Here is a 15,324-nt window from a genome sequence, read left to right as displayed (position 1 = left end):
AGTTGAGTAGTGATTTTATTTTATTTGCTTATGTACACTTTTTGGGATGTGCACAAGCTGTATTGCACTTTTGCAGAGGTAGCAGGCAAACATGCTTTGAAGCATATTTCATTGACATTGCCAAACTGCATTAAATGCATATAATTGAGTTAATTTAGCAACAGGTGCTCAGCAACAGATTTAAATCTGGATCAATCACATATTATTTTATCTTACTAGATCCAGAGGAGAAGATTGCCTGGATACCTACAGGAAAGTACAGGTGTTTTAGGTCAAAGCAGTGCAATGGTCATTCATGTCTGCTTTTTTCAGGAAATTAATAAAAAAATTATAAATAATATTTTCATTTTAAACTGCACTGTAGACTTTTGTGACCCACAGTGTTTCTTTGTTATTTTTAAATGCTAAAAAAGTTATTATCGGCAATGCTTGCATTGCAATCCCTCTACATGTGTGCATCTATTGAGTTTATAAAACTGGAACAACTTCCTTGTTGGTCGTTTAGCCCAATCACTATATTATCTCGGTACAGTAATTGGTACCAGACATACCAAACATATTATGTTTTTGTACACCTGAGTAAAATCTTAATTTCAGATCTCTTCCCAGGAGAGAATGAACAGATATGTCAAGGACAAAATTCATTCATGTACACTGACATGAAAAACATTATTGGCATCACATTTTCACTATCATACAGTAACTGTGCTCTTTTGTGAAAGGGCAGATAAAGTATGTTAGAATTGTAAACTGCGTTAATTCATAAATAAGCACTGGAGGTAGATTTGAAAGGAACATTTTCCTAACATTACAAAGGTAGCCAGTCTCTGGAAAAGGCAGTCCTATTCAGTGATATGGAAATGTGGACTTTGGATTTGGGTACCAGCATAGGTATTAGGTCTGAGTTAAAAACAATATTCTTGTTTCCCAGAAATGGCTTGAATGGCAGATACTTTTAGACCTGGATGAAAAAAGATTACATTTTGGTGGTATGCTGTTGGCAAAGTGTCAATATAGCTGTTGGGAATGTAAAAAATAATGATTTGGTTTTCAATTGATCAGAACAAATGATCTAAATACACTCCTGCTTCAGCAGGACAGTTAGAGAGAGTACAGAGGCACAGAGCTGCTTAGCAACCCCCTGAATAAAAGCTTGGATAAAATGCATAAACATTTCTTTAGGAGTCTTTAACTGACAGACATGAAACATTTCTCTGGAACCTTTCTCTGCAAAAATGTTAGTCACAAGTGACTGCAGGGACAAGCATGTTACCCATCTTGAACTAAGGCAGTATAAACCATCCCCATCACAGTTCCACTTATTGAAGGAGCATTCAAAGTGAAATTCGCAATAGATGTCATGTGAGGTGTGTGTAAATAAACCCACAATAAACTCTACAGACCAGCAGGTCAGTATAGTCTAGAGCAGGGGTCCCTTATCAGTCCTGGGGACACCCACACGTATTTGTTACATCTGAGCTCTGTCACATAACTGAACTTTTGATTGTACTTATACGGATACTAACTTTACCTTTTTAATTGTCTTCAGTTCCTGAACATGTAGGAGGTTGCAGTCTGTAAGTCACAAAAGATCTCTAATTTCGGAGTAGAGCAAAAAGACAAAGAAATACAATAAAGCAACTCAATTAGTCCACTTAAGGATTTGATGAAGTGAAGAAAGCTGGCCTGAACAAACTCCGGTATTTGTTAGGCTCCATAGGACCAGAACTGAGGGCCAGTCCTGGCTCTCGGGGGGGCCCTGTGTCTTCTGGTTTTTGTTCCACTTATCTCTGACTCAATTAGGCTAATTCCACCGTAATTAGTATCAGTCTTTCTTCAGGTGTGAGGGGTGTAAGCAGACCATTGCTTGTTTGTAGGTGTTGGAGCCACAGTGTGATTTCCACCAGTCCGGACATTGTGAACTGGTCACCTGTGAGCTGATTAGGTGAAACTAAGAGTGTAACCCCTTGAGGAGCAGACTGGACATGGTTTAGTTTAGGACAAGCTCTCTGCAGCAACACAATTGCAGCAGTGTATTGTGAAACCAAAGGCTGAATGTAGAAATGTAGGGTCTAAAACACAGGTTTAATAAAGCAAGAGATTCAGTTACAGGGATCAATCAGCCAGTTCAAATGAAAAGTGGAACTGATAGGCCACAGATTTAAAGAAGAGGGAAGAGAACTGAAGTAATGGAAACCAAATACAGTACATTCCTTAAAAAACACCAGTAAAAACCTCCAGGTAAAACTGTTAATTCATATTGCTAATGAGCTGCATGCACACAAATAAACTTGTTCTATGTACAATACTTTGGGTCTCATTATTTATAATTTTGCAGTGTTTGGATATGAATATGCCATTAATGCTACTGTTAAAAGTACAATGAAAGGCATTTTGATATGTGCTACATATACAGGCAACTATGTGGAGAGGTCATTATGCAGTGTGAACATACTGATAAGTACTATATAGACGGGACATATATCCTAAATCAAAACTACAGTGTTGTGCAGAAAAATGTAGAAGCATTTCTATTTTAAAAATGTGTAATTTCTCTATCGCATACTGCAAATTAAAGTGCACCATTATTTAATACAGAATAGAAGAATATAACAACCTTTTAACCTTTATAAAATAATGCTCGAAGGACACGATCCTAATCTATTTTTGTAGAAATGTAAACTAAAAAACTTGCACAAATATACTAACGGAAAAAAGAAACACAACATTTTCTGGAATGAGAATACTATAGTTATAGCTTGTGTACTTTCACAAAAAGGTGTCAATTTGTTTTAAGCCCTCTGACTTAAGAATAACAATTTCTGATTCTTACAAAATATCAGGGCAAAGGGTTGCACTGAAGTGCAAATCAGCACATTTGAGCCTTTGCTACTGTAACAGACTTGGTATGCAATTTTGCATGTTTTGGAAAATGCCCAAAGTTTCGGCACAATGTGTTTAGCCCAAAAAATTACAACAGGCAGCTAGTTCCCTGTGGCCACAAGACCAGAAACCTCAACTCATTTCCCCATGAAACCCAAGTCTCAAGCTAAGCGCGCCCCAGAACGACAGGTTAGATCTGTCCCAACCCTGCAGTCGCTGCAGAAGGAGATTCTCTGGAAGAACACAATGATCTGACTTGCCTGTGGGTTAATGCTGCATGGGGAATACAGGAGCATGCTGAAACAGACTTAAGTGCCAGTCTCAGGCAGCCTTCTTCTCGTCAGTGCTCATATAAATCTGCACCTCTGACAGTGTGGCGCAGGCTCTGGTCAAGCAGCTAGACTGTGCCTACATTTGTGTCAAGGTCAGTTAGAATCATGTGGACTTTTCTGTTTTGGCTTGCTTGTGTCTTTGTTATAATTGGGAAGCTCTCTGCAAACAGTCAACAAGATGTGCCCAGGAGTCCTGTGATTATTTCCAAGAGCACTTTTCTTTTTGCTGTCAAGAACTGCTGCTGTCTCGTTAACTCACTAGAGAGAGGAGAACGTTTTCAACATGAAACACCTGGTGAAATGCTGCTCACACTCGTATCTCATGGAATGCAAGCAGTCATTAAGAAACATGCAATAAACAGATGGTTTGTGTGCAGGCTTTTTAAACCAAACCTTTGGAAATTATTAAATTTGAAGCAAAGCTCATTACTAAGAAACACCCACTGACATGAATCAAATGCAATTACACTGATGGAAAAAAGAAACGCAACATTTTCTGGAATGAGAATACTATAGTTATAGCTTATGTAATTTCACAAAAAGTTGTCAATTTGTTTTACGCCCTCTGAACAGCAATACAGCTTGGAGCAAGCTGTAAGGACACTATGGAGTAAGCTGCAGAGAAGGCTTCAGCAGACTGGCAGGACAGATGACCGTCCAAGATCCGGCCGCCCTCAAGTGACCACACCAGAGCAGGACCGACACTTCAGACTGGTCAATCTGAGAGATCGTTTCAGATCTGCCACCCATACTGCTGCTGAAACTGCCAGCAGACGCAATGCCCGCATCAGTGACAGGACAGTGAGGCTCCATGCTGCTGGCCTTAGAGCAAGGCAACCTGTCAGAGGCCCTCTGCTCACACCTCCTAGACGTCACACCCTGATGGACTTGGGCCAGACAGAGGCTGCGATGGACTCCTCAGCAGTGGCATCAGGTCTTCCTCATGGATGAGTTACCCTTCAGCTTGTTCCACGCAGACGGGAGGGCCAGAGTGTGGAGGAGGAGGTATTGCGTTTCTTTTATCCATCAGTATATATTGAGGGAGATCAAAACATGCTATACTCTCCTTTCGGACAGGTTCAAGTACGTTTGCAAACACTTTCGCAAAGGATAAAAATACTTTGCCAAATCTGGATTTTAAAAACGATTTGGACTTGTTTTGGTACCGAATGGCCATTTTTCCCGAAAAAAAAACCTTGTGGCGTTATATCATTTCAATCTTGTCACTAAGATATTTTATTAAACCTCCCCGGCCGCGCCCCTGGACCAATGGCGAGCAGGCATGGGAGAACATACCAACAGGTAAGCCGAGAGGGGGGAGTGGGGAACCAACACCCACGTCACGCAGCCCCCTCCGGCTTCTAGTTCCACGCTATCTCCCGAAAGAGTCCGGTCATTCGTGAGTAATCCCACGCGTGCCGGCTGAGAACTGTTTTGTGAGGGCTGGGCTCGCGGTGAGTCATCGTGGGCGCTCGTCTCCCCCTGGCCGTGAGACGACAAGGGCTGAGGGAGGGGAGCTGGTGACGTCAGCGCGGTCTATCACACGGGAGCTGTATAAAACCGTGAAGCCTGTCCAAGGGTCGAGAAGGCGGAGGTGAGTAGTGGTGTATGCCAAATCTAGATTATTATTTTTTTTTTTTAAAAAAAAAAGGGCAGATGAAGTATTTGTCACATTGCGTCTATCTTGGTGATAAAGCTCCCACCTTTCGGCGCAGCCGAGAGTACAAACGGGGAGCTGGGAGTCTGTGCTATTTGTGGCAGTGCTAAAAACTGGAGGGCTCGGTCAGCTTTTAAGTGACCCGGTTTACATGTCGTGTTCTTGAATCTCTGAACTATAATCGGGTTTTTGCGCTGTGTCGCAGTGCAATGCTGTTATTACCGTCCACGTTTAAATCTCTTTTTTCCTCCCATGCACGCCGTTACGGTAGCCTCTGCACAGGCTGCGCGAGTATCCGCTCGAAAGGCTTCGTTCATGAGTGTTTTCGTTATCGCTTTTTGCAGATCGAGTTGTACCTCTTTATTCCCTGTTAAACGGAAACGTAAGGATTTTACTCGGTTTTCCGTTAAGCGACAACTGAACTAATTCGCCTGCCCAGCGGTCACTGCCGCCAGTGGCCTGAAGCTACAGCTTTAAGGAAGGCTTGTTGATACGCACTCTTTTTTTTCCCCTCTCTGCTAACGCCAAATGAGCAAGAAATAACGGTTAAAACCACGTGCTTCTTCTCTTTTACCTAGGAAGTGAGCGATCGAAGGAAGAATGAAGAACACGCTGGTGTTTTCGCTGGTCCTCTGCTCCGCAGTCTTCAGTATTGGTCGGTACCTGAGCCTTATTTTTGTCACCCGCGATGATCAAGTCGGGTTTTGTTCGGTGCAGATCTGAAACTGCCCGAATCCGGGCGTCCGTTTTGACCCTTGATAAATACGCTCGAAACATGGACTCCAGCCAGGGCCTGTCAGGGCGTGGAGCCGATACAAAACAAAGTCTCCACTGTGAATAACTGTGCTGCTGTGGAGTTTTCCGTAGTGATGCGACGGTTTACCACTAAGAAGAAATCCCGTAGACGTGCGAAACTCCCTGTCGCCGCACAAACCCGTCTCCAGTAAGCATCGCCACAGTGCGAGGCGCTGGAGCCAACAGTTAGATGTGGGATGACGGCCACCGCCTCCATATCGGGAGGGCTGCTGCTGTGTCGGACAGTGTCCAGAAAGCGCGTCACTTTGAGAACCGGCATGGTTTCAAATTGCTCAGGGACTGGAAGCAAGCAGGTGGCCTAAGTGCTAAACCTTTGTTGAATGTCAGCAGATGCTGGTCGTTCTAGCCCTGCTAGTCTTTTTTTTTCTCTCCACTCCCATCTGTTACACAATGCAACCCTTCATTGGTGTGACGCCATGAATCGACTCTTAATGCAATGAATTATGAATTTTAAATGCCTTGATTTGTTTAATAATAATCATTGCTTACACTTATATAGCGCTTTTCTGGACACTCCACTCAAAGCGCTTTACAGTTAATGGGGAGTCCCCTCCACCTCCACCACCACCAATGTGCAGCAGTTTAGAGCTCTTGAACTTTGTTCAAGGTTGCCTTCCCACTGTTGATCTTTATAAGTATGATGAAATGCACCCTCATCTTAACAAGGAAAACCTTGCAGATATTCCAATCAAGTGAATTGATGGTTCAGTGCCGTAATAAAGCAGGAAGTGTTGAGGACTGGGGAAACCTGCATAGTTTTGTAGTGACCCGCCCTTTCTTGTGCAAATCTGCCTCAACTGTAAAGAAGACTGAAAAGAAACCAGTTTAGCGTCCAGGTTTTCTGTGCTGCTAGCCCGAATGTGTAGGTTTGCAATGAATGTTAAAGCTGAGAACCACATCTTGTAGCATGTCCCCCCAAAAAAAATGTTCATGGGGTCATTCTCGTACATATTACAGGATGAACATGAAACCAGGGATTTTGCTACATCCACCAAATATTTCATGAGTGTCCATGGTCCCAAGGTGTTTCCACAGACTGTAGGTTGTCTTCCCTGGAATCGCAATGCGAGAAGGCAATTCGTTCTCATTGTATAGAACCAAATCAGACCTACTTAATAGAAACAGCATTCAGTCTGCGCGAGAAGACTGACCATGGCCCTGGATAACCACAGTCTGGCAGGGCGTCAGAGATCCATTAGTAAGGTAATGGGTGCAGTTAAATCGGGATCGATCAGCTCTGGTCTGTGACGCTTGCAGCCCTTGGTATTTGCATCATGGGTCATCTCTGAGCTGTCTGGCTCCCTTTCAAACAGCCATGAAGATGGAGGGTTTGGCTGGGTGGGAATTGCGGTTAGTCACGCCTGGCCTGTATGTATCTGACGAATGCAGCGTCCCAGCTGAAGCACTCTTTGCGAGTGGCAGCCCATGATATCCTGGGAGACCTACCCTGTCCTGGTCCTTCGCTCTTAGTCAGGGGTCCAGTCCTGGAGGGTCAGGATGCCCCAGGATGTACTTTCACTACCTAAGTGGACTCATCGGTGGCTCAGTTGGACAACCTGAAGCCTCTCCTTGTTCTTGAGAAGCTGGGGGTTTTAAAGGTACTTTTGGTGTCAGGCTCCCCTGGTCTAGTGTGACCCAGAGTATCGGCCAGCTCCCTTTTAAAATGTGTGACTATGACTCTTGTTTGCATTCTGTGTGATAATGCTGACTTGTATGTACAAAGCAAAAGACCTTTGGATCTAGGTATTAATGCATTCAGCTATTGCCGTGTATAGTGTAACAGAGTTCCATTTCCTTACTGTAACAATATACTGTAAATGGGCCCTATATTGTATGTTTTGTTTCCCCAAGGGGCTAAATACTGCTGAGGAGTAGGTGATGTCCTTCAGTGTTTTGGCTTTAACCTCAGAAGTCAAGTACAGTAAAGAGTTTACTTTGCAAAAGTACCATTAGATACTCCTTGAAATGCCGTGCAGATTTTGGAGTTGAGAGTTTTGTTCTTTATGGCATTATAGCATTTTTTTTTCCCCCCAGGCTTTGCCCTCAAGTGCTATAAATGCACAGGAATTTCGCCAAACTGCTCCACTGTAGAGGACTGTGGCACGAAGAATACATGCCTGAAACTAACTGAGACAGGTCTGATTTTACTTATTTACAAGTGTTATTTTTCCACAAAATGTTTTTTTTCCTTAAAATATACTGGTTAGTGTGATTGGAAAAGTTTCTTTTATCCCTAGTGACATTTGTACCCATATATAAAGCTGGACTAAGGTAGTGTAGTGCCCTGCTCAAGGCTACAACAGCACTGGGGCTTTGAAACTAGAGCCCCAGCTACTGCTGCATTATGGTGCACATGGGCTGAGAAACCTGCCTTTCGTGGGTCTGTGAAGTTTGTGTATTAGTCATTTCAGTCCATAACGCTATAGGCAGTAAGCACAGAGTGCATGAAAGTATAGTATATACTGTTGTGTTTAATCCCATACATATTACAATTACAAACTGTAGGAACCTTCATTTGGCTGTTCATCACCTGCAATGTGGCACTTACTTTAATTCTTTTTTGGCTTGTTTTATTAAGGAGGTAAAACGATTCAGGAATGCTTCGACTACACATCCTGTGACTTTCAAAAGCTCAGCGTGCAGTTCCCCACCATAAAGAGTTTCACTTTCAAGTGCTGCAATTCAGACCTGTGCAACAGCAGCCCTGCCAGCACCAGGCCCCTCCTCCTCCCTCTGCTGGCCTCCCTGGTGGTCTTCTGGTGGTGTGTGCTGGACGCCTGAGGAGCACTCCCGCAAGACTCCCGGAGCGCTGGCCGTGTCAGTCACTGGAGGGAGAGAAATGTATTGGCAAGCACTTCTGCAGCTTATAGGGCGATTTCTGCAAGGCAGTGTTTGGGTTAGCTGGGTACTGTACCTGCCTGCTTCTGTGAGTTTATACCATTTCTAGCACACTGCAGTCCTAATTATAGTGAGTTACTTTGTCAGACAAACCTTGTATTAATTGCCAGTTGGAGACAAATTGGGAGTATTTTCACTAAATGAGATGTATTGGAATTGTGTAAATAGGACATGAGCATGTTTTGAAGAAGTGTGCGGTGCTGATCTGCTCATTGATTTCCCTCCTTGGGCAACCTTGTGGTTGCTCTGTGGAAGTTCCTGTGCCACATGAAGACTGTTTTATAGAAAAGTGTTTTTTTTTCCTCGCTCTCTTCAGTGCATCTCTTTATCTAAAATGAGCCTCTGCTTTACACTGTAGATAAAATTGCTAAGTGTTTATATCCGAGTTATATGAATAGTTCTGGAACGGCTGTTTGTGATCCTGTAGTGTCTAAGTGGCTTAGGAGAACTGTGTGTAAGATGTGCATGTTTATCTGTATACCGAGAGGAAGGGTAACGCCCTTTGCAGCAGGAGTCAGACTGCCAAGATGTCTGCAGCAGTACCAAGCCAGCATGTCTGTTTGTAAGCCTTCAGTACAGAATTGAATAAACTTTCTGAGAAACACAAAGCTCTCTTTCCGTTGCTGTTGGTGACATCTAAAACCTTTGCATTTTTTAGTAATGTATTCCTCTTCCTTTCAGCAAATTGATTGTTTAATACCAATACAGGCTGATAGCCAGTTTGGCATTGTGTATCTGCTTACCTCTCTACACCACAAAGCTCAGTTGTCGCAGAGCTAAGCATGCAGTTTTTTGACGTTTTTATAATCGCTATTTATAATTATTCATAGTGGCACTTGCTGATAAGTAAAGGGGGGTCCCTAACTTATTCTGATGATTTGCACTGAATCTTGTTTTTGCCAGGAATAAGTATATTCAGCACACAGACTTGGCAGGATCACAAGATAACTTCTGGGAAAAGACAGTTAAAAAAATACAAGTGTTATTCAGTCTGCTTTTTAAAATTACTGTTGCAAACAAGGCATTTAAAAAAAAAACAGCTCAAACCTGAAACAAGGGAACATAGACAAAAGTTTTGTTGGAAAAAAAACAAATACCTAATACTGTATTTAAAAAAAAATACCAGGAATCCTACTGTCGCTGGCAGTGTAAGAGGATGATCAAATATCCAGAATATCCTGTCCTTGTACCCAGGTGGAGCTTATGAGGGCCCATGTACAGTCGTAATTATTGGGATAGAAAGGGGAAGTTCAGAGATGAGAATTCTCCCTTTGATGCTGTCAGAGTCACACCACAGTCCACTGTAAAACAAAAAAAACACAATCTGCTTTTCATGTGCATACAGAGCAGTTACAAGATTCTTCTACCTATCCAAACAAAGCAGTGGGAGCATGGAACTTTCCTACCTGGAGTTAAAATAGAGTGAAGCTGCCCAGTCTCTTGTGTACAGAATCAACAACACACCTACCGCAAGTTCAATATCCAAATTTTAAGTGTGTTAAGTTTCATGGCTCAAGTCCACAGGGCACGTGTTCCACTGTACACGTGTATGGATACGATAAATAACCAAATTCACTTCCTGAGTTCAGGGAGACATTTTTTTAATGCCATTATGGTTTTACTTAGAAGCCCAACTGTCAAATCCTCTCACAAGACTAGCCCAGTTCTGAAATCACACCATGTAGAAAGGAAAGGAGAATCACATTTATTTGCCATTCCAGCTCAGAATTCATCCATACATACTGAGAAAACGACTATATTCTGGGTAATATAGGTCAACCTGAAACCAACCCTGGAGGTCTAAACACAAGGCAGGACTATGTCCCAGATGGGATTAGTGCATTATTGCATACAAGCACACAGGGCAATTGAGAAGTGCAGCATGGCTTTGACTAGTGGAAACTGGAACACCTGGTGAAAGTCCAGGTGGAACATGCAAGCTTCACACAGAAGGTTTTCCAGACTATAAATGAACCCAGAACCCAACAGCGGAGAAGCTACACTACTGTATCTTTCAGCTCAGATCTCACCCCTTGCTGACTTACCAGTTTTGTACTTTGCCCTAAATCCAGATGCTGAGAGCAACCCATCACTGACAAACTCTATTAGCATGGTAGCATTATTGGAAAACAGGGGAGGAATCTGTCTTTTCTCACAGGTCTTTTCCCGTAACACTGGAGAGTCTTTGCTGTCACCGTTATAAACCAGGCACAGCCTTCAGACATCTGCAGATTAAACACTTCAAATTCAAGTAAAATCTGCAAAACATCATGAGGGAAGAAACTTCCATGAGCTTTACAAGATTTTACATCTTTGGCATCCAAGCATAGATTAGCAGATGCCTAAACAATTACAGTTAGGCTGGCTAAAAATTTTAATCTCAGAACTGGAGAAATCTAGAGAAAGTTAAAAGACAAGAATAGCTCTTGTAATACCCAGCATGCACTGTTCTGGCCCTTGATTATTCACTTTTATAACGGAAGAGTCACCTTTTGCAATGGGAGGCGGATCGGGAACACAGCTGGAATTATCTGGATGTTGTGATGGGACAGTTGCAGACGTCAGGACTCCCTCTGCTTCTGTGAATAATGCGCTGCAGACATCTGGAGACGAACAGGTTAAAATGTCAATATACAACTACTCCAAACGTAACACACACTCATCCTAACACCCTGTAGCCAAAGACACAAGCACCTGACAGTGTTATTGATGTGGCTGTTTGCCCATTATGCCTTCTGTGTTACCAAAACATTGTTTTTTTACAGGAAAGGGTTGTGAGCCTTTGTTATTTATGTGGTGCAAAAATATGATCAGATAATACTTATCAGATAATTATATCTCTCCTGAATTTGCCAAGTGCTCATTCATCCTGACAAATAGATGTGAGGCACATTAACCATTTTTTTACAAGTTATTTTTGTGGGTCTTGCCTTCTTTCGCCAGCCAAATTACACAATTACAGACAGCAGCAATGGAAAAACACCATTTATGATATTCAGGACTGACCTGACTAGTTAGTGCACTTCTTTTCATTCCCTGCACTGACAGCCAGAATTTCTAAAGGGCTCTCCTTAGAGTGTAGCCTTTTTACTCTGAGCGCATCAATAGGGCTCAGGCCACATCTCTGTCATCCTGTTATTTCTTTAGTGTCCTTTAGGGGCTCAACTGTTGCACTCCCATAGGTGTTTGAGAAGGCACACCTGTTGGGAGACATACACGCCACAGGCCTCACCCTTTCATTAATTATGCAGCTGAGATGGGGCATCTGGTAAGCAAAAGAAATTTGAATGGGAAAACTGCTTTCATATGAATGCACATCCAAAGAACCTCTATGTTTGCTGTATGTCAGGAGTTTAGAAAGGTCATCCTTCCCGGGATAATGGACTGATATTTTATCTAGGTGAAATAAGTTCAAGTAGGGAGCTGCGTCAGCATGCATAGGCTACATGCATGCTAACGCAGCTACATGGGGTGTCAGGTGTCACACCTGAAGAAGGCTCCACAGCTGAAATGTAGTCTCTTTTCTTTTCCTTCTAGCGTGGAATACACCTTTACTTGTTCTTGAATATCTGATCTTACCAGCATGCCCACATCGGCTGAGCCTCCACTTGTTTATCTTCCGTAATCCATGATGGGGAAGTAGGCACAGGGGATGTCTAGATGACCGGTGTCTTGTTTCTCGACATTGTACGAACTTCCTGAAAAGAGAAGGCAGAACACCGAGAGTGCCCCCCCCATCAGCACCTTCCTTCTCTGCATTACTTCTCCGTCTGGAGCGACACTCAACAAAGGTTCCCCCGCTAAAAGCAGCCATCGAGCTTCCAAAGCTTTAATCAAGCCGTACCGGAATAGGCACTGGGGCTTACATTAAATCAACTCGGCTGTCTGATTCAGGCCGAACCCGGGCCTTGTGGGAGGTTTACAAAATAAAAAAAGGCGCCGCATGAACACACCGGCTTTCTTGGAAACGGCTACTTTGCAAACTCGCGGACGCAGCGACTGTCGCATTGCCCTGAAGTTCATCTACATCCAGGGGTTCTCCCCCCCTCCCCAAGGGCCGTCTCGTTACGTGTTCTTTTACACGCGTGTCAGCCTCGGCGCCGCCTGGCCAACACAGCGCCCTTGCCTGGGTCAACGCACTCCCAGTGGATCTTGATGTACTGGTCTCGACCGCTGCGGCACTGCCCGTACTGGACACCCAGGGCGCGGTTCACCTCGAGCATCACGCGGCCGCTTCTGCTCAGCGTCGCCACCTGCCGGCCCCAGGTGAAACCAGCACCTAAAGGCAAAGTACAGATCCGACACTAAAACCCTCAGGAAATTACTCAATCACGAGTTAAATCAGGTATTGTTTTACACCTTGATGGCAGCAATGCGCTGCCGCATATTGCTTGCATCAAGCAAAAAAAATATCTCTTATCTTGTCATTACGAGATAGCGATGGTCATCTGACTGTTCGTACAACCCGTGACTTCGTGCAAAGATAGACGCTACCGAGAGCTGAACTGGAACTGGGGGTTGAATGTTTGTGACCATATGCAGCGGTGCAGAACGCGCACGGTCGTGTTTTCCACTGGGGTTTATGCATAATGAAATATTACTATTTGTACCTAATGTGAACACAACTTTAAACAAGATGACGCTCACGCGTATTCTTAAACAAGAACGAGTGCAAAGCTCAACACGTCCACACACGCGATAGTTCTTGTATTTAAAAAAAAAAAAAACAAAACAAAATCAGCGGAGACCCTGAGCGACGGCATTTCTGAAATACCTCGGCAAAGATCATGCGAAAAGAATTCGAGATATTAAATTTCCTATGACTGGTATCCAGTGACAAAGTCCTTACACACCCCACAACCCCCATCCTTTGCAGAACCTGGTGGTCCCATCTACCTTGTCTTGGGAGGCCCCTATATTTTAATAGCTGGCATTTTAAAATATTGTGAAGAACTCGCCCAGTAGTCAGCCTCCTTCGTCTTTTCCACAAACTTCACTTCATGTCGCCGGAGGTTGCGCGGTGAATACGCACGCTGCCGATCGGTATTTCTACTGCTCCGGGTGATTTGTGTGCACGTGTGTGTCTCTCTCCGTCATCCCTGCCTTTTCTGGTTAAGGGCACGTTTCAACATGATGCCCGATCAACAGTTTGGATGACTTCACGGTGTATTTTAAAAATAAAATACAGTATACGCTGCTTCTACAAAACTCGTTGGCCCGTAATATAATATAAATGGTTTCAAGTGGCGCTTCTGGAGACTGTCTGCCTAGACCGGGGTTTTAAATGGATTTCAATTCAGCTGCACTGCTATTGAACCGGAAACTAACTCGTGTCCAAATCTTGGGAAAAGTGTAATGACTGGTATTTCACTCACTGTATTCACTGGAGATAAGATACGGGACCGAGACCGTTCCACTACTGTCTTTAGGCCAGATCGGCACAAACTGTCTGGACATTTCAAAGCGTTCGTCTTGATCTCAACAGCGACATCGCCTTAAATTCTCATCTTCCTGACTGCCTTTAGAAAAACCGTTGAAATGACGTTCAGTGCGCGTTACTGAATGTCGCACTTCAGTATCTCGAATTGCCAAGAGATGCCAAGACTGCAGGAGTTTGATCTTATATGCATTTAGCATAAGGTGCGTCCTGACAGTTCCGGTGGCCTAAAAGCACTTCATTTTAAAAGGCACATTATTGCGCACCGCAAAGGACATGACCGCCCAGGTTTTGAATAGCGATGCCTAATCACTGTGAGTGACTTCACCAGCCCTCTCTTGCGCGCATTGGTCATTATCACTTATCCACTTCTTATTTAGTGTTTTTTTTTCTTGTTTAGAGTGCCAACATAATCAGTTTGTTTCTTTCATAGCAAATTAAAAACTCGGCAGGGTTTATACTGCTGTGATAATTCAAAACAAACCTACTGTAGATCCAGCACTTCACTGTGCGTAATTGTATAGGCTGCCTCGGCGCTTCGTGATGAGTTTTTGCACCTACTCCTCTCAAAACCCTTAAATCTTTTCCAAAAACAACCTTCACAGCCTGAAGTTTAAATCATGCATTACAAACCATTATGTTTATCACTGGGACCTCAGTCTCTCCTTTTAGAATGTCATGCCAAACCCTGAATCATGGTAATAATATTATATATTTGTTATATTGTGGTAATATGTTATATATTTTAAAATATATCAGAACAACAACAATTACAAATAAACAATAAAAAATACACAAGATACACGGGATTAGAATATGCAGAGGAGACAGTAGATGATGGTACTGAATACAGTAGGAGCAGAGGGGTAAAGAATGGAACCAGTTCAGTAAAGGCTGTTCTAAAGAAGAAGGTTTTTGAGTCTGGATTTGTAAGAGCTTAGAGAAGGTGAGTCCCTGATATCCTTGGGAAGAGAGGTCCAGAATAACATAATCACATGGCAACCTCCTCTATATACATTGTTTATCCAGAAACCTGATATAATACAATTCCTGCCCTAATCTTTTAACAATTAATCTTATTCTACTGAAACCTTTGTCTGTTTCACCACAACATAATAAACTAGTAGGTTGATTTCACTTGGATACAGAGGCACTGGAGGTTTGACAAAGCTTGTAAAGGTGCTTCCAAAGTGCTAAAGGTATTTCATTGCTTTTCTCGGGTAGGTCAGAGGCCAGATAGAAAACTGGATGAATGTTTTACAACCGTAGTTTTGAGCCCTTTCCTGCGGACATTGATCCAA

General features: G+C 43.2%; 1 long non-coding RNA gene across 1 annotated transcript; it reads right to left on the bottom strand.

Annotated features, from left to right (window-relative positions):
* Positions 1 to 9,715: 9,715 nt before the first annotated feature.
* Positions 9,716 to 13,611, bottom strand: LOC107075836 (uncharacterized). The gene is made up of 4 exons (XR_001477351.2): positions 13,483 to 13,611; positions 12,166 to 12,865; positions 11,076 to 11,189; positions 9,716 to 9,887 (listed from the first exon to the last, which is right to left on the bottom strand). It is a non-coding gene; the product is annotated as an uncharacterized lncRNA (long non-coding RNA).
* Between the last annotated feature and the right edge of the window lie 1,713 nt (positions 13,612 to 15,324).

The sequence above is a fragment of the Lepisosteus oculatus genome, chromosome 21 (genome assembly GCF_040954835.1).
Source record: "Lepisosteus oculatus isolate fLepOcu1 chromosome 21, fLepOcu1.hap2, whole genome shotgun sequence".
NCBI classification, from domain to species: Eukaryota; Metazoa; Chordata; class Actinopteri; order Semionotiformes; family Lepisosteidae; genus Lepisosteus; species Lepisosteus oculatus.
This window is presented reverse-complemented; position numbering and strand designations above follow the sequence as displayed.